Source organism: Lycorma delicatula, chromosome 2 (genome assembly GCF_047948215.1).
Source record: "Lycorma delicatula isolate Av1 chromosome 2, ASM4794821v1, whole genome shotgun sequence".
In the NCBI taxonomy this organism is placed as follows: Eukaryota; Metazoa; Arthropoda; class Insecta; order Hemiptera; family Fulgoridae; genus Lycorma; species Lycorma delicatula.
The window spans coordinates 1,580,018-1,604,204 of NC_134456.1; the positions used below are offsets into that span (position 1 = coordinate 1,580,018).

A 24,187-nucleotide genomic window follows, 5' to 3' on the forward strand; every position below is an offset into this window, starting at 1 on the left:
TATATATTTGTAATAAATTGTATTTATAAGAAATTGTTACGATTGTTAGTCTTCCAATATCCTTGTCAAACAGTGAACACTCAACAATATTTTTAATTATTTGAAATAAAACAGGGGAGGGGTTTCCCACCACCCATTAAATCATGAATTTTTTCAGAAAATGTTAGATTTAATAACATCTTCTTTAACCAATAATGCATTATCTACAAATAGATTTATATCAGTTAAAACAATCCCATTCACAAAACTTATAAATTACGTTTTTTCCTTATTTTAATTTATATCTCTTGCTTGATTAGATATGAATAACTGTTAGTGTAATCTACACATATCATTGTCATCAAGAACAGATTACCTACTTTGAAACAAGACTGTTTCACCATGTTTATCTTCATTCAGTTCTATAAATATTTTTGAATCTTAAAATGAGAAGCGCAATACAATATGCTGTAAGTAAATGTTAATACTTACTATATATTTTTCCTAAATTATGAAACACTCTACAAACTAGTAAGCTTAAAAAATTAAGCTTATGTACTTTTCGAATCAATATTACAATGTGGAATTTTACTTTGAGGCAGAGCATATGCTAATGTAATAGAAAACTACAAAATATACAGGAAAGAATAATTCAAATAATTTTTGGTAGAAATAAAAATGTATTATTTTACCAGTCTAAATAACATATCTGAGAAATTAAAAGATGATTAAGAAAAAGTCACAGTAACAGCAGAAATAAAAATATACAAAAATACAATATTACCTAAATGTTATAAATAGGTTGCGAAAAAAAATTGAATTTATTAGTACTAAAATTTATAACTAGCTACCATGAAATGTAAAAGATTTGAATATAAGATCAAACAGGAATAATACTGAGTTAATCAAATGGTAATACAAAAAATATTTACGTTGATATAAATTAGTTATATACGAGTGTAATATTTAAAACAGATTTTAAATGCATATAAACAAACAGCAAAATCACAAAATTGATATATAAACAATGTAAACAGTATTTAAAACATAAGTTTTAGATGTAAGTTTCTAGTATCAACTGGATTTTTGTGTTTTTAGGCCTTTATACAGACCTTTTGGGTCTCTGCAGTAATTTAGATGTTTATACTGATTATGTAACTTTCTGTATATATAGCCTTCAATAAATAATAAATAAATCTATTTACAATATTCTGAAATGCCTTTTTTTAAAACTAAGTCTTATACGGAAATGCATAAAATGAATATGTATAAAATGAAATGTATAAATCAATTTATAACTATAAAAAAAATTAGATTTATTAAACTTTATTTAGTTTATCATCAACAAAGAAACATAAAATGATCATCATTGTGTTAATAAATGAGAGTGTTACTAAAAAAGAAAAATTCAAGAGAAAAAACATTTACAAAGATAAAATATCAATAAAGAAAAAAGTTTCTGGTGACAAAAAATGTTTTGGAAGAGGCTGATATCTTATGACAACCACATTAAACAACTATGGAATGTAATGTACATACATCCATTTAATGAAAGGGGCAGACCTGCAGATGACTTTTTTTATGCAGAAAAAGAGAAAATATATGCCTACTTAATTTAATGCAAGTAAAAGATATTTGACTAATCTGAAATATTAGAGGAAAAAATTAAGAAAAAAAGATAAGAATTAATTTCTCAAAAAGTAAAAAGATAAGAAATTACCTGTTACTACTGTTCCACTGCACACCATATGGTTTACCTTCTTTTTCAATGACATAAGGAGTATTCATATATGGATTTATAGGAGGTCTTCCTAAATTATGATATGTCGGATTTGAGAAACCATGGCTTGCTGTAGCTTCTGCTACTGATACAAAATTAGCTGAAACGAATAAGAAAAATACTTACATAATTTAATGATACTCTATTTTTTATTATTAAATTATAAATGGTAAAGTTTTGTGTAATAAAAAAGTAAATCAAAATTATAATTCTCATAGAACAGTATAACTCAATACACTATGTAAATGTAAGTATACATCTATATATACAAATATATACATACATATGGGGTCAGCAACCAAACTGAGCTGGCTCCAACTGCAGTAATTTGAGGTCACCTTTAACGCTGCTACTATTGGTTGTGTATGTTATAACTCTTGTCTATTGTTGTCAGTTGTAAACTGTTCATGCTTCAAAGCAATATAGTTTGCAGTTGTGTTTTTCTAAAATGCCTTATTCAATCAAGGAAAGGAAAATGCCTTATTGCTATAGTGAAAGCTAATATCCATTCTAAAAATCAATACACCAGTTAACACAAGAAATTGGTGTAAAACACACATCTTGGTGTAAGATTTTTCACAATTAAAATTTGGAATCATATTGTGTAATAACTTTCCAACAACTTAAGAGAAGAAACAAACTGAAATTATTTAATTATTGCGACTGGCTTTAAAAAAAAAAATTGTTGACTGAGAAATGGACCTGTTCCTGTATTTTATGTCAGATGAGGCACTTTCATTTATCTGGGCATATTAATTCGTATAAGTCAGGTATCTTATGACTGAAAATCCTTACCAGATGTTTCAGTGTCCACTTCATGAATAGAAAATTGGTGTATGGTAATTGTGTAGCAGGGCCAATAATTTTTCACCAGACTGTCATATAATTTTTGAAGAATTCTATGCTTGGTCAATAGATCATGAAAAAGAGTATAGCTTCTAACAACAAGACGAAGCAACGTATCACACATAAAACAATTCACTAGCACACATTCATGTGGCTTTTACAGAAGAATTACGATTTTTTATACGATTTTTTTCCTACGGTACTTTTTGATGGATAAAGTTTGTGAATCACAACCCCTCACAATCGAAGAACCGAAGGTGAACATTCAACAACGAATTGACAACATTGATTTTTATGTCAGGTGATTCTCAATATGATCATTCAAGTACAACAATGCGTCGGTGCAAAGGGTGCCATTTCAAACATCTTTTATAAAAAATATGGTAAATGTGTAAACTGCTACTTTAGTTAATACCGGTTTGGTTTTAAGTTGCTCACCTAGTACAGAGTGTTCAGCTTAAAAGAGGCCTCATCATTCACTAAATGTATATTTTTGTAAAAATACATATTTTGGTATGAGATGGGTAAAATAATGTGGAATATGTTGGTATGACTAGAGCCGGATGCGAGAAGCCTGTTTATTGCCTCCGAATTTGAGTTAGTCTGTGTCGAGCATTGGCTTTTTAATAAGTGTGTAGTAAAATGTAACTGTTTGTAAAAATGCGGTTAACTGCTGAAGAACATATATTCGTGATGGAAACTTATTTAGACGTGAAATGTATTATGATAAAATTAAATGAGTTCTTAATTAAAAACAAATTTTATGCATTTTATTTTATTAATTCTTTTAATCATATATCTATGATATCAAACTTTATTTTGATATTAACATTTATGGTTCACTGATATTGAAATGTCTTGGTGCTGTTAGGAGAACCTCTATTATTTTTATATGTAACATTATTTATTACTAATAATCTAAGAAATTAAAAATAAGCAAACAAGTATTTGAATTATGATTTTTTTTCATTTCATTACAAAGTAGTAAATTGTTTTTTCATTTCATTACATAGTAGTAAATTATACTTATATATTTATATTAATAGCATGCTACTAACAGTTCACATGTAAATTTTTGAATTTTATTAAATTTCCAATATGCTCAAGAACCTGTAGTACAAAATTTAACAATGCTTTATAAATCACTAACCCACAGTTAAATTTGGAAACTACTTCTTTCATAAGAAATTCATTAGCTTGCAATAAATATTTGATAACACAATATTCAGAAATATTGTTATAAATCTATAAATTTTTATTCTAAAGTTAATGAGCTTAGTTTCAAGTTTAGTCTTAGAATTTTTTCATAAATGATTATTCATTTCACCATCTACAACAAATTAAAGTTACAGAAAAATGATCATCTATTCTTAAAAATAAAACAATTAAAAAATCAAGTTTTATTTTACCTGGTGGACTAGTAGTGGGAGATGGTGAATTTGGTGCAGAATCAATATCTGATGATGACCCTTTGCTTGCTAGCGAGTCTGAAATATAATTAAAAAAATGTTTTATTTATAGTAAGAAATATATAAAATGGATATTATACAAAGTGTTTCAAAATGATCTTAATTCAAAAATATTAATAAAAATATTTATTGAATAAAATAAATAAAAGTTTATTTTGATTGGTACATAATAATAATTATGTATATATGAGGTGCGACAATAAAGTAATGAGACTGATGTGAAAAAAATGTTGCTTACCGTTTTAGTCATGTTTAGTGTTGTCTTCTTCAAAGTAGTTCCCCTCTGATTGCACACACTTATTCCAGCGCTTCTGCCATTGATGGTAACATTTCTGGAACTCATCTTCTGTAATATCCTCCAAGACCCTCGTCACAGCTTTTGTTGTTTGAAAATGGTGTCCCTTGACTGCCATTTTGACTCTTGGAAATAGAAAAAAGTCGCACGGAGCGATATCTGGTGAATAACGTGGCTGTGGTAGTACTGAAATTTGTTTTGAGGTTAAAAATTGCTGTACTGACAGAGCAGTATGGGATGGCGCATTATCGTGATGCAGAATCCAATTATCAGCGATGTTGGCACGGACATGAAGAACTCGTTTACGAAGTCTTTCTAAAATTTCTTTGTAGTAATATTGGTTACCTGTTTGTCCAGGAGGCACCCACTCTTTATGAAAAATTCCCTTGGAATGGAAGAAGCACACAAGCGTGCATTTCACTTTTGACTTTGACATGCAAGCTTTTTTTGGTCTGGGTGATCCCTTTGAGCACCGTTGCGAACTTTGGCGTTTTGTCTTTGGCGTTTCGTATTGAAAAAACCAACCTTCATCACCAGTGATAACACGGCTCAACAAATCTGGATTGATTTCCGTTTGCTCTAACAGATCGGCTGCTACATTTTTCTGTGTTTCTCGCTGTTGTTGTGTGAGATTTTTGGGGACCATTTTTGCACAAATCTTCCTCATACCAAGATCTTCAGTTAATATTAGACGAACCATTTCTCGATTGATGTTGAGTTCTTCTGCAATCATTTTCACGGATAATCTTCGATCAGATCATACGATTTCATGCACCCTGGTCAAGTTGACATCTGTTCGTGAGCTTGATGGTCGTCCACTGCGGTCTTCATCTTCAACATTCGTTCTGCCTTCACTAAAAATTTTATGCCACCGAAAAACTTGAGCTCTTGACATAACCTCCTCTCCAAAAGCCTTCTGAAGCTTACCATAAGTTGTCGTCATGTTTTCACCCAATTTAACGCAAAAAGAAATGGCATACCGTTGCACAATATTTTGCAGTTTCATTTCTGTGACGAGAGACACAAACACGTATTCACTTATTACATCACAACTCACGACTGAGCAGTTGCATCAATGTGCCGCTTGGACTAGAAGTAGCTTATAGACCAAGGTCAAAGATGGTGTGCCTATGCAAGCTGCACGGTTGCCACATCTTGCAAAGAAAAATCAGTCGCATTACTTTATTGTCGCACCTCGTATATGAGGTCTGTTCAGAAAATAAACGTACATTTTTAATTATGTGCCAATGCAGATATTTAGTGATAAGAAATTGGCAAAATTGTGTTCCTTATAACCTCCTCTGTAACCACGTGTTCTTGGATTGTTGTTATCTAGTTTAGTTTTTATGTTACTGTTATTTGAGTGCAACGTGTTTAAGTGTTAATAGTGATTTTTGTAATGTGAAATTTTTTGATGATTGAACTTTTGACAAAGTCATAGCTGTAATCCAGCTTTCATCTCCCATTATAATCCTTTGCATGTATGTTTCATCAATATTGGCTTGTTCTGATATTTTAATTGAGGAAGTTGTAAATACTATACAAGCACAAAAAAAATAGGAGAGCAACTGGTATGGGTGACATCAATGTTGAGTATAGAAAGTAAGGTAGTTTTCTACTACATTTAAGATTTCTATATTTGTTTAATATGCATTGGAAGCAGGGGAAAATCCTAAGCAGTTGGTTAAAAGCAAACAATGTGTTCCATTGTTTAAAAAGGGCAGTAGAGATACATGTGAAAATGATAGAGGAATCATCCTGTTAGATAGCATATAAAAGATTTAAACTAGATACTTAATAATAGATTGAAAGTAATTTACTGAATACATAATTAGGGAAGAACAAATAGGTTTTAGAAAGGGCCAATTGACAACAGATGCCATTTTTACAGTTAAACAGCTGACTGAAAAGAGAATGGATGTAATTTGGAAATGCATACTGATTTTCTGAAAATTTCTAACAGTCTAGATTGAATTAAGCTATGGAGCTTGTTATAAAAAAAGGGAGGTTTCCTTTTCATTTAATCAAAACAATTAAAAGTTAATATGATGGTACCTTGGGTACTATCATACTAATGGTACTTAGGAAATAAATAGATACTCCTAAGTATAGAATTCCTAGAATAGATAGATACAATAACCAATAGAGGTGTTTAGCAGGGCTGCTGTACTTCTCTGATACTTTTTAGTATTTATCTGGACAATTACACAAATTTTTGCCAGGAGACAAATTTTTGACTCAGAGGTGTAACTAAAACCTAGATATATGCAGCATAACTGCATATGGAGATGACATAGACATTATACAAGATTGTGAGGGCATGTTGCAGCAACAGATATATTCATTACAAAATATCAATACTGAGTACGGCTTAAAGATATCTGCTCAGAAAACAAAGGTAAATGGCTTTCTGCAAACATACCAAGTGAGATCAAAGATGTGAAATAATACTGAAGCTTCCATTATTAGGGTGTGCAGTATCTTTTTCATGTAACCAGGTTGTGACAACTAAACTTAATAAGTTTAAGCATGTTTATGTAATGAATCACAAAACCCTAAAACACAAGATTAGGATGGGAACTAGATTGAAGTTCTATTAGACTATGGCAGTCCCAGTAGTGCTATTAGATATTGGTATATTAACATATTTTAATCTAAAAACAAAACAATAAAAAGTTACAATATTAAACCTCTTTAGACTTTCTTGAGTTAAAATGACCAAGATAAAAATGTTAAATTCTAATATGCTAGTTAAAAGTTAACAAAGTATCTAAATTTTAATAAATCTCCATAAATTATTTTGGTTTTATTTAAAATTAAACAAAAATTCAAAAGTCTAGTAATCAAATTTTCATTATGTCTATAAATAAGAAAAATTTTTTTTATTTAAACAAAAATGTAAATACTTGAAATAATTCCTAGTAAAGGTTTTTTTATAACCACATGAAAGAGAAGAAATAATCAAACAACATTCATGTATTACGGTGTTATGGTGAATCAGTTCCATCAATTAGAACAGTTTACTAGTAGTGGTTTGTTTATTTTTGGTGAGGTCACATGATGACCACAGCAATACTGTACAATCTGTAGATTACCTGTTGAAGTTAAAACTCCAGAAAATATTGAAAAAATCCATAGTATAGTAATGGAGGATGAAAGATTGAAGTGCATGAAATCACTAAAATTATTGGCATCAAAATAAATGGTATATCAAATTTTTATATGAACATTTATATATGTGAAAACAGTTCGCAGGACTAGTGCTCAAAGTTGATCAAAACCATGAACAAGTAAACATTTTTAAACACAGTACTGGAGATGTTTAAATGTAGTCTAGTGGTATTTTTATGCAGGTGATGAAACTTGAATACACTACAATTAATCTAAGACTATGCAGCAGTCAAAACAGTGGATTGTAATCAGGAAACTTGATCCAAAGAAGACAAAAACTGTTCCATATGTGGAAAATGTGATGGCCACTGCCTTTTTTTTTCGTATTGCCACATAAGCTTGAAGCTTGTGTGTGAGATATGGAATTTTGGGATGTTCATGGCAAAATCTTCGTCTTTCGGTGACTTTCCAGAGAAGCGTGGAATGAACACTGAGCAATATTATGCATCTTTCCTAAATCATCTAAATGAGGAAATAAAGAAAGTACATTGTTTTGATTGTCGTTTGTCTCTGGCATGTAGTAACAGATTCAGGTTTCATCAATGGTGATGACTTAATGTAAAAACTCCTGTGGATTTCACTTAAAGAGATCCAATCACTGCTTTGAAGTTGACAGCTGTATCCACTTTTTGTCTGAAGTGAGCAATCCCGGTACCCATCAGGCCGACAGCTTTCTCAATTTTAACTTATAAAAATGTTTATTGATGTTCCGTACAACACATCTATGGTCTCTGCTACTTTGCGCACTTTCATTCAGTGATCAGCAAGAATCACATCATGGACCTTTTCAACGATTTTCTCAGTAACCATTCTACCAGGTGACCTGAGCGCTCATCCAAAACAGATGTACGGCCACATTTAAATTTGTTAAACCAATATCTCACAGTTGTCATAGATGGTGAAGAGTCCCTATAGAGAGAATCCAACTTTGCTTTTATTTCTTTGCACGTTTTTCCATCCAAAAATAAAAAGGTAATTAGAGGAATCAATATTGTTCTTTTTCTGTTGTATCGAAAAACACCAAATATGTTTCATAGTTTAAAATAATTACGTGATCTTGTAACTCATAAAAAAATATTAAAGCAGGAACAGATAATATATCTTTTTAAAGAAAAAATAGTTATTTTTTAAAATATGTTTCAATTATTGACTGTCGCTAAGTTTTATCCTATTAAACGTTCTATAATTTTTTGTCATTTTTAAGAAATTCTCTTCAATGTGTTTTTTTATAAATTTTGTAATAAGTTTTTTAAATGACATTTTTTATAAAACACTAAGATCGTAAATTTTAATTCGTTTTAGATCATTTTTGTAAATTTAGATTCTTTATTTGTAAATTTCTACCCACTGGATTTTTGTAACAAATTACTTTTTTATACGTTGCATACATGGTTTGAGTATCTTTTTTAATTTAAGTTAGGGATATTTATTTTTTTTTATTTTTTTACTTTTACTATGTAGGGTATGCATTAAACATTAGAATTATAAGTCTGGTAGGTAAACTTTTTTTAATTATCCAAGTGACAGCGTCTCGGCCTTTCATCCGGAGGTCTCAGGCTCGAACCCCAGTCAGGCATGGCATTTTCATATACGCTACAAATCATTCATCTCATCCTCTGAAGCATGCCTAACGATGGACCTAGAGGTTAAACAAAAAAAAAAATTCCCAATTATCAAGATTTTTGATTATTGCAAAGAGGTCTTCTGGATAATCAGCAGATTTTTTTAAATTTGTGAGATATTTTCTGTAATTCTTGGTTTATTTGACGTATTTTTTGTTTGTTTATTTATTTTATGTAGAAGTGTGGGATATCTGTTTGTGCACGCTAAATATTTTATAGTATTGAGTTTTTTGTAGTCTTTAGTTGACACAGGTGTGATGAGATTTCATTCTATTATATTTAAGGTAATGGTTTATCTGAAGTCAGTGGTTTAAGGTGCTGTAAATGATATAAGTTTTTTAAAACCATGTAGTAATGTTATATTCTTTCATCTTTTCCTCCAGATTAAAAATCTTCAAATGCTGTCTAATATTTCCATTTGGTATTCTCTCCATTAGTTGCAGATCCTCCCTGCAACTTTGGTTTGATCTTTTTCTCTTTTATAGATTTTTTGGATTTCACTTCCGTACAACAAAACTGGTACTGCCATAGTCTAATAGAACTTCAATCTAGTTCCCATCCTAATCTTGTGTTTTAGGGTTTTGTGATTCATTACATAAACATGCTTAAACTTATTAAGTTTAGTTGTCACAACCTGGTTACATGAAAAAGATACTGCACACCCTAATAATGGAAGCTTCAGTATTATTTCAGTGATCTGTTCTTTGTGGTCGGAAGGTGCATCAGAGGCCGAAATTCATCGAAGACTTTCGGTACATTCCCCCCCCCCCCCCACGAGGTGAGAAGATCCCGCCTCGTAGCGTGTCCGGTCGCTACACCACCCCCTCCGTTCGTAGCCGGTAGTGGCTTTAACGGAGGACATCTTTTCGCCCTCAAACTGATTGCGCACTACAGCTTTCAGTTCAGGCCCCGCAGAGATGCCACCGACGCAGATGCCCCAAAGGGACGTCTACATCGGTAAAGTTCACCCCGAGATAGTTTTTAGTTTACGCCTTCAAAAGAAGACAACGGACACCTGCAGCTACGGAATCGTCCACAACAGACTCGGGTTTCATAAAGTCTGTGCAAGACGGGTCCCAAAACAACTCACACAGTCGCATAAAAAAACGCGCTTGGACATCTGCCAAAAACATTCGGATCGGTAGGGTTACGAACTCCTCTTAGACAGAATCATTACCGGTGACGAAACACGGATCCATCGTTACGAGCCGGAGAGTAAACGGCAGAGTATGGAATGGAGACATCCAAATTAGCCCTGCAAAAAAATTTCAAGACCCTTCCACCCGCACGAAAACTGATGCTTACGGTTTTTTGGGACTCACAACGCCGAGGACTGCTGTCGAAAGATGTTGTGTTGTTGCACGACCATGTCCGTCCACATACTGCTGCCCAAACTGCTGAAACGCTCCAGAAACTCGACTTTGAAGTACCGGCTCGTCCTCCGTATAGTCCTGATCTTGCCTCTTCTGACTACCGCTTGTTTGGTCCACTTAAAGAGGCATTAAGGGGCCGTCGATTTACCTCGGACGAAACGGTGAAAGAAGCGGTGCATTCCAGGCTCGCAGCTCGACCGAAAACCTTCTTTTATGAGGGCATCAGGAAGCTTGTGCAACGATGGACCAAGTGCGATGAAATGCAAGGGGACTATGTTGAAAACTGATGTGCATACAAGATTCCTATTTGTATTGCGATAAAATTTATAACTACATTGCGGATAATAATCGACTTACCCTCGTAATTGCCAAGGATTATAAAAGAAATTATTAATTTAAAATTTTTTTCATTCCATGTTATTTACAAAGTGAATATATTTTTTGACAATTTTATGACAATACATTCGTTACCGCAAAATTTGTTCATACCGCAAAATTTTGTAGCTGAAATTATAAAGAAGTAAAATTGAAACTTTAAAAATTATTCTTGACTAGAATATAAAAATTTATAAGAAATCGAAAAAAAAATCAAATCAAGTCTGGAATTACAATTCAATAAGTAATTTTATAAGAGTTTGTCTGGATGCAACTGATAATGTACTTTTTGTGAGTTTTCAAGGAATCTGGTGGAAAATAAAATCTTTTTCTGAGCCTCCACTTGTAAAAAAGTTATTAATTACGCATACATGACATGAAGGCTTGTAAAAACTAAATTTTAGTTTTAAAAATATATCATATAAAAATGGATTATTCAAGACGATATTGTTTTACTAGAACATATGCAAATTATTAGTAGGAGACGATATTCCTTGAACACTCATTTATCCAAAACTTGTACTTTTTTCTAGATTTACATTATTTTTTTATCTAAACGTTAGTCGATTTGTCCGTGAACATTTTTCTATCGAGTGTGTGCTAGGTCTACATACAAACCTAAAACTAATAAATAAAATCCTCAACTTTCGCGTGCATCCACAAACGCAAACATCTACTCGCGATATAAATTTGTATTTACCTCATCTTTTAAGTCGTCATCAATAAGAACTGTGTTCATCTTTAATAAATCCTTTATGATATCACGAACCTGAGAAAATATTATATTTTGATCGTTATGAAACATTTAAATGTTTTGTTAGATAGCAGTATTAACACAAAAATAATTAAATATATAACTGTCGATGTTATGATATAATCATTTTTTTGTTAGCTAAATGGAATATTTAAGTCCAAATATCAAATATTATTGAAATTATTTCAGTTGCAAATATCCAAATACAGAGTGAATTTTTAGTCCTGTTACCCGATCGTTAATGTCTGGTAATTGTTTTCTAAGAAAGGAAAATTTTGTTTTGCGACACAAAGTCGGTAGCGCTACTCGACGGGTATAGATGCGGCAATGTGACTTGATTCTCCTTCAACTGTGAAAATTTTGTGCCGTTTCCGGTCGTATTACGAACAAAATGTATTTTACCATACGACAACGAGTTTTAATTCTTGAACGATATTTTGCTACGAAACCGTACGCGAGTGTAAAAGAATCGTTTCAAATTAAATTTGTCGGTGTTCCTCCGACAGAAAAAATGTCAATTTCTAGGCTAGAAAATCGATTTCGAGAGACAGGTAGTGAGTGTTTGCGACAGAAAACGTAGCGGTCGACCGACTCGCTTGACAGATGACGTTTTAGAGAATGTGAAAACAAGATCGCTCGATTCTCCACGGAAAAGTTTACGAAAACTTTCCACGCAAGTCGGTTTGTCATATTCGAGTGTTCAGAAAGCCGCTAAAAAATCGAAATCGTATCCGTATCGCGATTAGTCCAAGAGCTTCAGCCTCCAGATTTAAACAAGCGATTGCAATATCGCCGTCGGTTTAGGTCTCTCGTAAACGGTAACGGAATCGAATTTTTAAATACAGTGTTCTTTAGCGATGAAGCTTGGATCCATCTCGACGGTTATGTGAACAGTCAAAACCGTCGAATTTGGGCGGTTGAAAATCCTAACGCTTTACAAGACAAATTTTGCATCCTGAAAAAATTGGCGTGTGGTGTGTGATATCTCGTCATCGTACAGTCGGACCCGTATTCTTCGAACAGATAGTAAACGGTGAAGTATACAGGAATATTGTGCGCCAATTTGTGTCCCTCTTGGAACCTCAAGAACGGTATTGCTGGTTTCAGCAAGACGGCGCTACATTCCACACGTCTTGAGAAACCGTGGAGTTTCCGCAAGAGTTCTTTGATGATCGAATAATAAGCAAGGACTTATGGCCTCCAAGGTCCCCAGACCTCACATCGTCTGACTGCTTTTTGTGGGACTATATTAAGTCCGAGGACTTGAAAAACAATCCTCACGCTATCGATGAACTTAAAGTAAATATTATAGACTTGATCACGAATATTTCCAATGCGACTCTTAAAAAGGTTTCTTCTATTATGCTGAAAAGAATCAAGGGGTGGGCATTTTGAGCATATTCATTAACGATTATGTAAGTAATAGCTTTTTATTAAATCTCTTTAGTAAGTAACAAATACGTTTTTTTATTCCACGGAAATTTCCCTTTCTTAAATTACATTTAAAATTGGGTAATAGGACTAAAAGATCACTCTGTAGAACATTTATTAAACGCAATAAGATATCTATTAAACACAACAGATGTCTTCGTCTCCTGAAATCAATATTTAAAATTGAATTTAAAGTCAGTTAGGTGATTTCTTTTTAACAGTTAAAATTATCTGGTTTGTTATAAAAACTAAAAATGTAATTATTCCAAGTCGGCTTACCACGATATCTCTTCTAAGAATTAAACATTGAAGTATTGTATGGATAATGGTTAAAATAGTTGTGTAAATATAACTAGCAAACATCTTAATGAGCATTATTACGTTTTTTTAAAAAATATTCGTTTAAATCATTATGCAGCAATCTTACTTTCCCTATAAATTGTGATGGTGTGTCGTATTCTAATGCGCCTCGTCTAATGTTTACCGTGAACTTATTTAGCAAATGATGTAAAATTTTCATCCTTTTTTGTAAACATAATAAAAATATAACATTCAGCGTGAAACTCATACGAACTGTTAAAGTCATTAAATAAACAAACAAGATTGTAACAAGCACCGCATGAATGTTGAAATTTTTGTAGTCCAGGTAAGCGAGTAACAATGGAAACGGAATGACGGTCAGTAATAAAGCAATATTAAAATATTTATCGTCCTCGTTTTCAAAATATCTGTTTAGATTATAGGAAGGAAAATACGTTTGAACACTTTTATCAAATCTTTCGATTTTTATAAAAATATTATTAATATTCTTAAACAGAGGTATCAGTGTTATCTGTTGTATAATCATAGTCGATGAATAAAAACACAGTAGAATATTTAATAGTTAAGAATGAAACCTGTCATTTTCTTGCGTATTTATGTCGTGAAAATATACCGGAAAGAACAAGTAGGAATAAATAACGCCTAAGATTAAATACGAATACCAAAATTCGTAACACTTCCAGTCGTATCTGAAGTATCCGAATTCGGGACTTGTTATTTTTAATGGAAGTAAACCGAAAAATTTTAAAATGTTTAATACTATTCGAACTGAATTATATAAAAACGAATGCGAGTCCGTCATTTTATATTATTCCCGTGTAACTATTTACGATTAACCAAATAAAATTTATCTGTTAAAAAAGTAGTACGTTGCTTATATTCTGCACAAAGCAGCTAAAGTGTATCGATATTTGTGAATTAATAAATTAGGAAATGAATTATATATACGCTTCATAAAAATATATTGTGATAAAAGAGCAATTTTATATTTTAATGTAAATTTAATTTAAAAGGTTCTGCCGCGTAACTTAATGATTTAATTAATTGAACATTTGCGTTTTATAATTTTAATACAAAACGTTATAAAAATAATCTATAAATAATGTAACGTTCAGTTAATACAATTATCTGAAGATACTATACAAACGTTGACGGTCGATAAAATTATTATATTTCAAAATGTATTAAAGAAAATTATTTAATTGTTGTACGTAAGTTGTGCAAAAAGTTTTTATCCGATTTAAAACCGCTTACAAAACTAATCAAATATAATATCATTTTTTTTTCTACATATACGAGTATAACCGTAAAATTATACGGTAGGTTATAGCTTGGAGATCGAATGAAAATTCTGCGATTATGCTAAAAAGAGATTATAAATATTGAATTTTTAATAAACATAATACTTTAAATATTTAGCGTTTGTTACGTACTGAACGGATACATGAGCCCCTACGTTGTCTATTAGGATAAGATCCAAGTAAAAACATTAATAAGAAACTGTCGAAAGAAAGGTAGACAGAAATTCTGGTTACGCCACTGATTATTTGATGAAATTGGATAGGTTCAACCTAAACCCGGTAATGTAAGTTACAAAAAATATAAAGAACACATCGAGTAACGAACAAAAATAGCATCTGATTGGGGTTTGGCATTCAACCGATACAAAAATAGCCCGTTCGCTTTCAATCTTCTAGGATTCTACGTTAAAATTCTTTCAGCTGTTCACAAACAAAACGAAAGGAAATTGAACGAACAAATAAAATTTGTCTTAGATGTCTTCTCCCTTTAAAAGAAACAAATACCAAAAGAAGAGATCTACTGTAAATAAATAAATTAAATAAGATTCAACGTAGGTGAAAAATACTTTTTATCTGGTAACATTAAGGATAGATGGATATTTTTAGCGATAGGTCTTAGATACCCGTAATCCAATTAATGTATAATTAACATACGTTACTAAAATAAATATCAGTCCGATTTGAAAGCGCGTTGAGAATTTCTGAGTAACGTCTGTTTAATTATTATATAAATAACTGAACGGATTCTGAAAATTACAAGAGCGTTTTTAGTTCGTTGTTTGAACAGGCAAATATCGAGATGTTTGAAGTAACAGGAAAGTAGTTGTTACATGTGCTTTAGAGTCTGTCTGAAATTGTGTTCTGAATGTAAATTAGAATACAGTTTTATAAAAAAATATTTTATAAACTCACCGTAACTTAAATGTTTAGATAAAAAATACTGAATTTTTTATTCCTGCCATCAGATAACTGCTGTAATAAACTGCTTTAACGAGAACCCGAATATTTATTCAAAGACAATTTCAAATCCCATCGCCGATTCAACAGCAACGATACATTTTTTTACGTATATTTCAATATTCCACCTATTAAACAGCTAACTTCAAGATTCCTTGAGATGTATACTACTTTCCCACACCCGTTCACCTACGGATACGGAACCTCGTATTCATAGGTGAATAGCCGAAGGAAACGATTGACTTTTGCGACGTCTTTTTTCCTCTTTTTAAGTTAGCTTAAAATAATTTTTTTTTTACGTTACAATTTCTACAAAGAAAAACCTTACCTTCAGTAAAAACTAGCGGTAACGTTTTTAAAATGAATATTCTCTGACGAATAGAACTAATTTTACACATTGAATAACAGCTGTTTTGTGTGCATGTGTTTCAAGATAAGCCATTTACATCGAAAGATTATTTACATATAATTAGTTAATAGTAATGTAATTATTTTAGGGTGTATGAGTTTTAATAAGTCGCTTTCATCTTTAATTGTACATTTTTAAACAGAAGTTTTACCTAATTTGAATTCTTTGAAATTAAGGAGATTTATTTTTTTTGTCGCTAGCGCGTACATTTTGCATCTCCTTAAGACATTTTTTTAGCTTTTCCGAGTTAAATATTTTTCGACTCGAATAGACAATTTAGTACATTTATAACACCTATGTAATAATTGATAAAAAGATCTTTTTTTCGCTTTGACTTCTTAACCGGACGAAGTGTGCATCGTACATCGCGTTCTGGAAATTCAACGAACGTAATAGTCAGTACAGAACTATTATCATCGTATTTTCTTCGATATCGATAATGATTTGCGATTTCAAGAAAGTTTCATAAATCTTATTGATGAAATTGTAATTACAACTTATCAAATTGGAAAATTTTGTTCCTACGTCGGCCAGCACATAAACCGACAACAAATAGATAATTCTTCCTAAAAGCGATCCGATCATAAGAATTGTCGATTCTTCTTTCGCTAATAAGTCCAAAGGAACTAAAATCAACCGTTCTCCGAAACATACGAATAACAATATTATAAAAAGACCGAATGCTGAATAAAAAGCGTTCATACGTTTAGAGAATTTTTCGTGAAGCAAGAGCTATTCATTTTCCGCAACGATTCATCTAATACAGGATTATTTTTGTGCGGATTTTTAGAGTAGATATGTTTGCAATAGTTTGAAGACGAATTCGTAAAATCTAGTAACTCCTTAGCGACATACAACATAATCCCGATTTGAAGATCTATCGCAAAGGTTAATTTTACTAAGATTGCGTGAAACAGGATGCTACCGAAAAACGTAGAGATAAGAGACAGTATTAATGAAGTAGTGTTGCCTTAAGCAAAACATATGAAGTATAATCAAACGATTATTTAGCGTACGGCACCAAAACAGAACACCAGTCAAAATTACAAAGATTTAACAAACTAACTTATGCTACCGATTCTGGAGTCGCCATCAGGAAATCTTAAGGATTCCCTTCATAAGCTGTCCTACGGCAAACTTCTGCGATGCGGCTAACAGTTTGATTTTCACCACACTCACAAAGGGGCGTCGTATAATCCACGATATTTTTTTCTTTTTGGCGATGTTGCGTTCGACACTAATCAACAGATCGTTACACTGCTCCATATGTTTTTGTTAATTCTTGCCACAAAAGTGCACCGTACGCGATGGCAACTGTTAGTAGGAAATCTAGTATTTGGTGAATTCTCACTGCACGGATTAAGCCAAATACCGCAACTAAAAATATTACAAAACATTGAAGTATTAAATCTATTATTCTTATCGGTCGCTGAGACCTCTTTTAACAGTAAACTGCAGGGTATAATGGTACACATCTTAAGAAAACAGACAGCGACTGAAGACCATTCATAAACGGATTATTTTCTTTTTTAAGTGAATTTTAACTCACGATAGCATTTTATTTCTTACGATTTGATACAAGTTTTCGAAAACCATTTTTTTAACGTACAAGTCTATGCGTTCTATCGTGTATCGTGTGAGGCGATACATGGAGGGAGAAGTGCGGCCCGAGCAATTTGGGTTCAGGGAGGGTCACTCAACCACCCTCCAACTGGTAAAAATAATAGACGACCTTGTCGGAGGCCTGAACAGGAAACGGGTGACTGCAGCCGTTTTTCTGGATGTGGCCAAGGCCTTTGACAAAGTTTGGCATAGCGGGCTGCTTTATAAGCTAGCGCGATCGGCGATCCCGTACCGCTATGTCAGACTGATGCGGTCATATCTGCTAGACCGACATTTTGTCGTGCGCGTAGGGGAAACGATTTCCTCTACCAGAGAAATAGCCGCTGGGGTTCCCCAAGGAGCAGTACTTTCCCCGTTCTTGTACACCTTGTACGTGAACGATATGCCGCTGTCGGAAGGGGTCAAAACGGCCCTTTACGCAGACGACACGGCATATTTCTACGAATCCGCAAATGTGGATTACGCGGTCCGGAGGCTCCAAAGGCAGCTGGACTTAGTGGAACCGTGGCTCGACATGTGGAGAATCAGGGTCGACGGTGAAAAATCGGTGGCCGTGATGTTCACATGCAAGACACGAAAACCGACCAGAGAGCTGGAAATCTCAGGGGAGAAAATCCCTTTTGAGAAAACGGTTAAGTACCTGGGGGTGGTGTTGGACAGGCGGCTTACCTTCGGCGAACATGTAAATTATGCGACCCGGAGGGCTAAGGCCGCCAGAGCCTCGCTATACCCAGTGCTGAACAGTGCCAGCCCGTACCCACTGGCAACTAAGCTCCTCATTTTTCGGCTATACGTACTGCCGATTCTAACATATGCTTACCCGGCATGGGGGGCAGTGTTGAGCTCCTCGCTTCAAAAGAAGATCGAGGCCGTCCAAAACATCGCGTTGCGGACGATCTTTGGAGCTCCGTGGTTCGTCAGGAACGCCACTCTCCGATCTGATGCGAGATTTCAATCCGTGTCCGAGGTGGGGGTGGCGCAGGCGCGCAGACTGTTCGGGAGAGCGGCTGTGTCCGAACACAGTCATCTTCGGGACATCTGCCGAGAGGACCCAACTCCGACAGTTGTAAGGAAGCGGCCTCACGCCGTACTGGACGAACCACCGTGATGGTGCGGTGCGGTAGCCGAAAATCGACAAACCAGGCTTAGGGGCCTCCATATCGCATGAGCCATAAACGGAATAGTGCGTCAGACGCGTTTCCGGGGTCGCGAGTGAAAAGTTTTCGCGAGTTATATAGTTTGAAGACGTCAAACACGGTAAGTCGCGCATAAAACAAAAACGCGGTCTAAATTTAAAAAAAAACTTACAGTAAGACAAAATATCCCACCAATTGCGACTCCTCCGGAAAAGGGGACGCATTGCTCCCTCCTTATAGCTAGTGCCCCGTTGTGGCGTATTCCTGCTAGCCTATTAAAGAGTTAGCACCGAAAGGACTTCAGTGGACGGTCTGAAGGGGAATTACGTCGGGAGGACAGGCTTTATAAGCCTAGCCTTCCGCGGTCGGCCCATGAAATGGGTTCGATAACGCTGGTTTAACAACGGATTGGAATGCAATTAAATCCGTCTTAAATTCACTAAAATAATAATAGACAAAACTTGAAAAATTAGATCCGAGATTAAAAAAATAACCCTTTTAAAAACAAGCCCGATTAGAATGATCCAGCAGCAAGGGACTCTGTCCAGGTTCTGCGATAAAGTAGGGAGTAATAGACTCCTGCCAACTTTGCATTCCATTCCATATCGTGTAGAAATATTTCAGGTTTTGCTTCCTTATTGCGTAAGACTTAGCATTTAAAGTATATATATATAATTGTACTTCATTCATTAAATTATAATTCGTTAATAGTAAAAATTTACAATAAAAAGTTACATTACGCCTAATAACAAAACAACAATTTAATCGATGATAAATGACTGCTTTTCGCGTAAATAGCATTTCAGTTTTAATAAAATAGTAGTATATTGATTTTTGCTGAAATTTCATAAATTATTTATTAACAACTTAATCTTTACATTCAGTACAACCTACGCGTTAAAATAAAATAAAAACAAATCACTTTGGTTAAAAAAAAAAAATCTAAATAAATTCTGTTTTTTTAATAATAATATTATGAGATTTGCAAGTTTTCTGAGAGTGATAAAAACAGTTTTAAGTAATTTATTTGATACGTTTTTATAAAAACCGAAATTTATACATATTTGCATGTTCCTACACCATCGTCCAAGTAATTATTAAAAAAAAATTCATTGATGTACTCCTAGCTAGTATTTGGGCACACTTGCGCTTTCAAACATTCAAAATTACCGGTTTTTCTGTAAAAGAAGTCTTCTATTATCATTATTTTTCTTCAGAAAGTGACGAAAACGGTTGAATTCATTGTTACGCAAACGTTTTTTAATTTCGTTTCATCTATAGCAACGTAATGCGTTCTTATAAACACAAGGATGACTATGACGTGCTAAAAGGTTACAAATTATATTAAAAGCTTAATAAGAGGGTTTTATATATCAGCGTATACATTGAAATAAACACACGCTAGGAAAACATAATGGATACATTACGTAACAAAATTATAATACTGTCTTCGACAGCAGTTAAAACGATGACGTTTGTCAGGAGAAAATCCCGTAATAAGGTGACCGTACATAAGTATTTAGTATCTTACCGATCGCCAAGTTATCCTTTAACGCCCTCAATCTATATAAAATAAAAAAAGATATCAGATCGGTTCTCAAAGAAGCAAAATGTTATGAAAGTTCATTCTTATATGCCGTACTGCATTCCAAAAAGTAAAACTAACATTATGAAAACGCGTTTGCTGCGATAGAAACACAGTAACATAGGAATATCCTAACGGATTTGATAAATCAGAATACGTCTCAGTGGAGTAATTATAGTCATCATAAATTCGCTTCTAGTCTTCTAGTCTTCCAGGTACAGACTATCTCTTCTAAGATATTTTCAAAAGAAAATATCGTGTAGTGTAAATGATAACGATAGTAACGAGTAATAATAATAACAAAAATAACTTGTTCTAATCTAGTTTTCAATTTCACAGCCCTCTATTTTCGGTCATCATTAGCACTTTGGCCGACATAAAATTTATCAGTTTTTGTATTCTACCTCGAAGAAGTGTCGGTAGATGGACTTATATACATTCAGGCCGTTCTGCGGCTTAACAACGGTATTGGATTTGAAATGTATCGGTATTACGGACGAAGATTACGACTTCCTAGTTTTTAACGGTGTGACAAAATTCATACGCGATGATTGCAGAACGGTGAACGTAAACCGATTATTTGTTCTTGTAATTCAACTTTAAATCCCGGAGATAAAACGACAGTATTTGTTAAATTTAACGATCTATTAAAATTTAAAAAATGAGTTTATATAAAAACCGGTTGTGCGAAGATCAAAACCGAGGATAAAGGATACAGGACTTTTCATGCGGTCGTATTACAGTGTCATAATGACCCAGAGTTCTGGCCGAAGAAAATGTTTCCCTTATATTTTATGGAGCGCTGAAGGAACACAAAATATATAACGTAGACGTTGAAAACTGACATCAAATTAGTTGATGTTTCATATCGAAACGTTAGAGGATTTCGAACGAACGCTGTTTTTTTACATCGGTGGAAACAGTACAACGTGATATTATTACTTTTACGGAGAAATTTCTTTTCGATACCAATCTAACGGCGTATTTTCCTGGCTGTTGGATATATTTTTTTCTGATAGAAATACACTGAAATTATTAAACGTTGTGTAGGAGATTCTCTTATTGCTGTTGACAAGAAGATTAAATCTTTCCGAACTTTACACAAGAAGAAATTTACGCGGCTTAAAATAGCGTGTTGCATCATTTACTCTCCTTCCTGAATTACACTTGGATACGGGAACGCAAGAATGGCGGGAGTTTCAATATTTCTCCCTACAGATCGCAGAGCCTGGACAATGTCCCTTGCTGCTATACCTTTCTATTGTCGGGCGGATTTCATCGGTTATTTAGTGGCGGTTATAAATTTTAAGTTTTATTTACGGTAATTTTCGTTCCTATCCGTATGGACCATCGTGAAATTTATTTACCGGTTCTGACCGTGAGACACTAAGCTGTTGAGTCTAGTAATCCCGGCGTGATTCCCCTTCGGTCCATCCACTGAAGTCCTTTCGGTACCAGCACCTATGGGCTAGCAGGAGTGCCCCTACCGGAGCCCTAGTTATTTGGAGGAAGAAATGCACCCCGTTCTCCGGAGGGAGTCGCATATGCCGACTAAATGAAATCGCGGTCTCTTCGTAGGACGGTGTGGGGTGTAGGTTAGCTTTTTATAGTTTTAACAAAATTTAATCGCGAAAACGGTTTTTCAAACTTTCGCGGCCGGAATTTTCGTGCGGTTTCCATTTATAGGTTACGCGATATAGAGGCTTCTAAGCCCGGTTTGTCATCTTTGACTCTCGTACCGCCTCTTCACGACGGTTCGTTTAATACGGCACGAGGCGGTTTTCTTATACCCTGTGGAGTACGGCCGCTCTCCGGAACAGTCTGCGGGCCTGCGCCACCCCTACCTCGGATACGGTGTATAATCCCGCATCGTAGCGAAGAGTGACGTTTCTGACGAACCACGGTGCTCCAAATATCTTCCGCAACGCTATGTTTTGGACGGCTTCTAATTTCTTTTGAAGCGTGGAGTTCAACAAAGCTCCCTACGCCGGGAAAGCATATGTTAGAATCGGCAGGACGTATAGCCGAAAAATGAACACTTCCATATACGCTGCATCCGGTTCTAATGACACTCTACTTTCAGTATCACTTACCCATCGTCGTCTTGCCTATTCGCCATAGCCGTTGTACTGTTTGTATATGTGGACGGTTATGTGCAGTTTATCTGTTTAGTTTATCTTGTAAAGTTTAATACGGTAATTTATTTTAATTACGGCATTTAAATGAGTACAAAAGGACAGCGTCTACGATCTTTTACGGTAAATGAAAAACTAAGCGTTATAGAAGAGGCTGAAAAAATTGTAAATCGGGAGGCAGGAAGAAAATTTGACGTAGATGAAAGCTGCATTCTAGACTGGCGTAAGAAGAAACCGCTTCTGGCGAAAGGCACTGATAATAAAAGGGGTTTTCGTGGCTTAAAACAGAAATACACCGACATAGAAAAAAAGTTGTACGACTGTATCGAAAAAAAGGAAATGCGGTTATGCTGTCACGACAGAAATATATCAATCATATGGTCGTCAAATCGCTAAATCGCTGAATAAAGTTGATTTTAAAGCAAGCCGTGGATGGACCTACTAAATGGCGGTAAGGTCGTAATATATCAAAAAAATTTACTTACGGTCGAATTTGGTTCATATTCAGAATATATATTAGTTACGTGAAACGAGATTTTTTGCAAAACATGGACCTTCTAGGTGGTTGTGAAGTCGTGATATTTCATAAAAAATTTATTTATGTCCGATTTGATTTATATTCAGAATATAATTACTTACGTGAAAGGAGATATTTTTGTAAAACTTGGACCTCCTAGATAGAGGGAAGGTACATGATATTTAAAAAAAAAATTTAGTTACGGTCCGATTAGGTTCATATTCAGAATATATATTAGTTACATGAAACGTCATATTTTTGCTAAACATGGACCGCCTAGGTGGTGGTGGAATCGTGATATTTCCAAGAAAATTTATTTACGGTCCGATTTGGCTCATATTCAGAATATATATTACTTACGTGAAAGGAGATATTTTTACGAGGTGGTGGGTCGTGTTATTTAAAAAAAGAATTATTTATGGTCCGACATCGCTCATATTCAGAATATATAATAGATAAAGAGAAAGGAGATATTATTGCAAAAGGTGGACCTCCTAGGTGGTGGTGGAACGGTGTTATTTTAAAAAAAAATTTATTTACGGTCTGATTTGGCCGTTATTCAGAATATATACTGGTTACGTGAAACGAAATATGTTTGCAAAACATGGACCTCTTAGGTGGTGGTGGAATCGTGATATTTCGAAAAAAATTTATTTACGGTCCGATTTTGTTCATAATCAGAATATATATTACATACGTGAAACGAGATATTTTTGCGTGGTGGTGGTGGTATTTCAACAAAAATTTCTCGTATCACATAAGTAATATATATTCTGAATATGATGCAAATCAAATCATAAATATTTTTTTTTTTATATATTACGACTCCATCACCACCTAAGAGGTCCATGATCGGCAGAAATATCTCGCTTCACGTAACTAATATATATTCTCAACATGAACCGAATCTGACAATAAAAAACTTTTGAAATAACAATACCCCACCACCACGCAAAAATATCTCGTTTCACGTAATAATCGGACCGTAGAAAAATAATTTTTGAAATATCACTATTCCACCACTACCTAGGAGGTCCCACGATTTGGAAAAATATCTCTATTCACGTAACTAATATATATTCTGAATTATAGCAATACCGGACCGTAA

The 24,187-nt window shown here is 34.0% G+C and overlaps 1 long non-coding RNA gene across 1 annotated transcript in view; it reads right to left on the reverse strand.

The window, feature by feature from the left end:
* Nucleotides 1-1,762: 1,762 nt before the first annotated feature.
* Nucleotides 1,763-24,187, reverse strand: part of LOC142320409 (uncharacterized) — a 33,543-nt gene continuing 11,118 nt past the window's right edge. Inside the window, exons 2-3 of the long non-coding RNA XR_012755376.1 lie at nt 4,015-4,092; nt 1,763-1,859 (exon numbers count right to left, since the gene is read on the reverse strand). This is a non-coding gene — a long non-coding RNA (uncharacterized LOC142320409). The remainder of the gene's footprint in view (nt 1,860-4,014; nt 4,093-24,187) is intronic.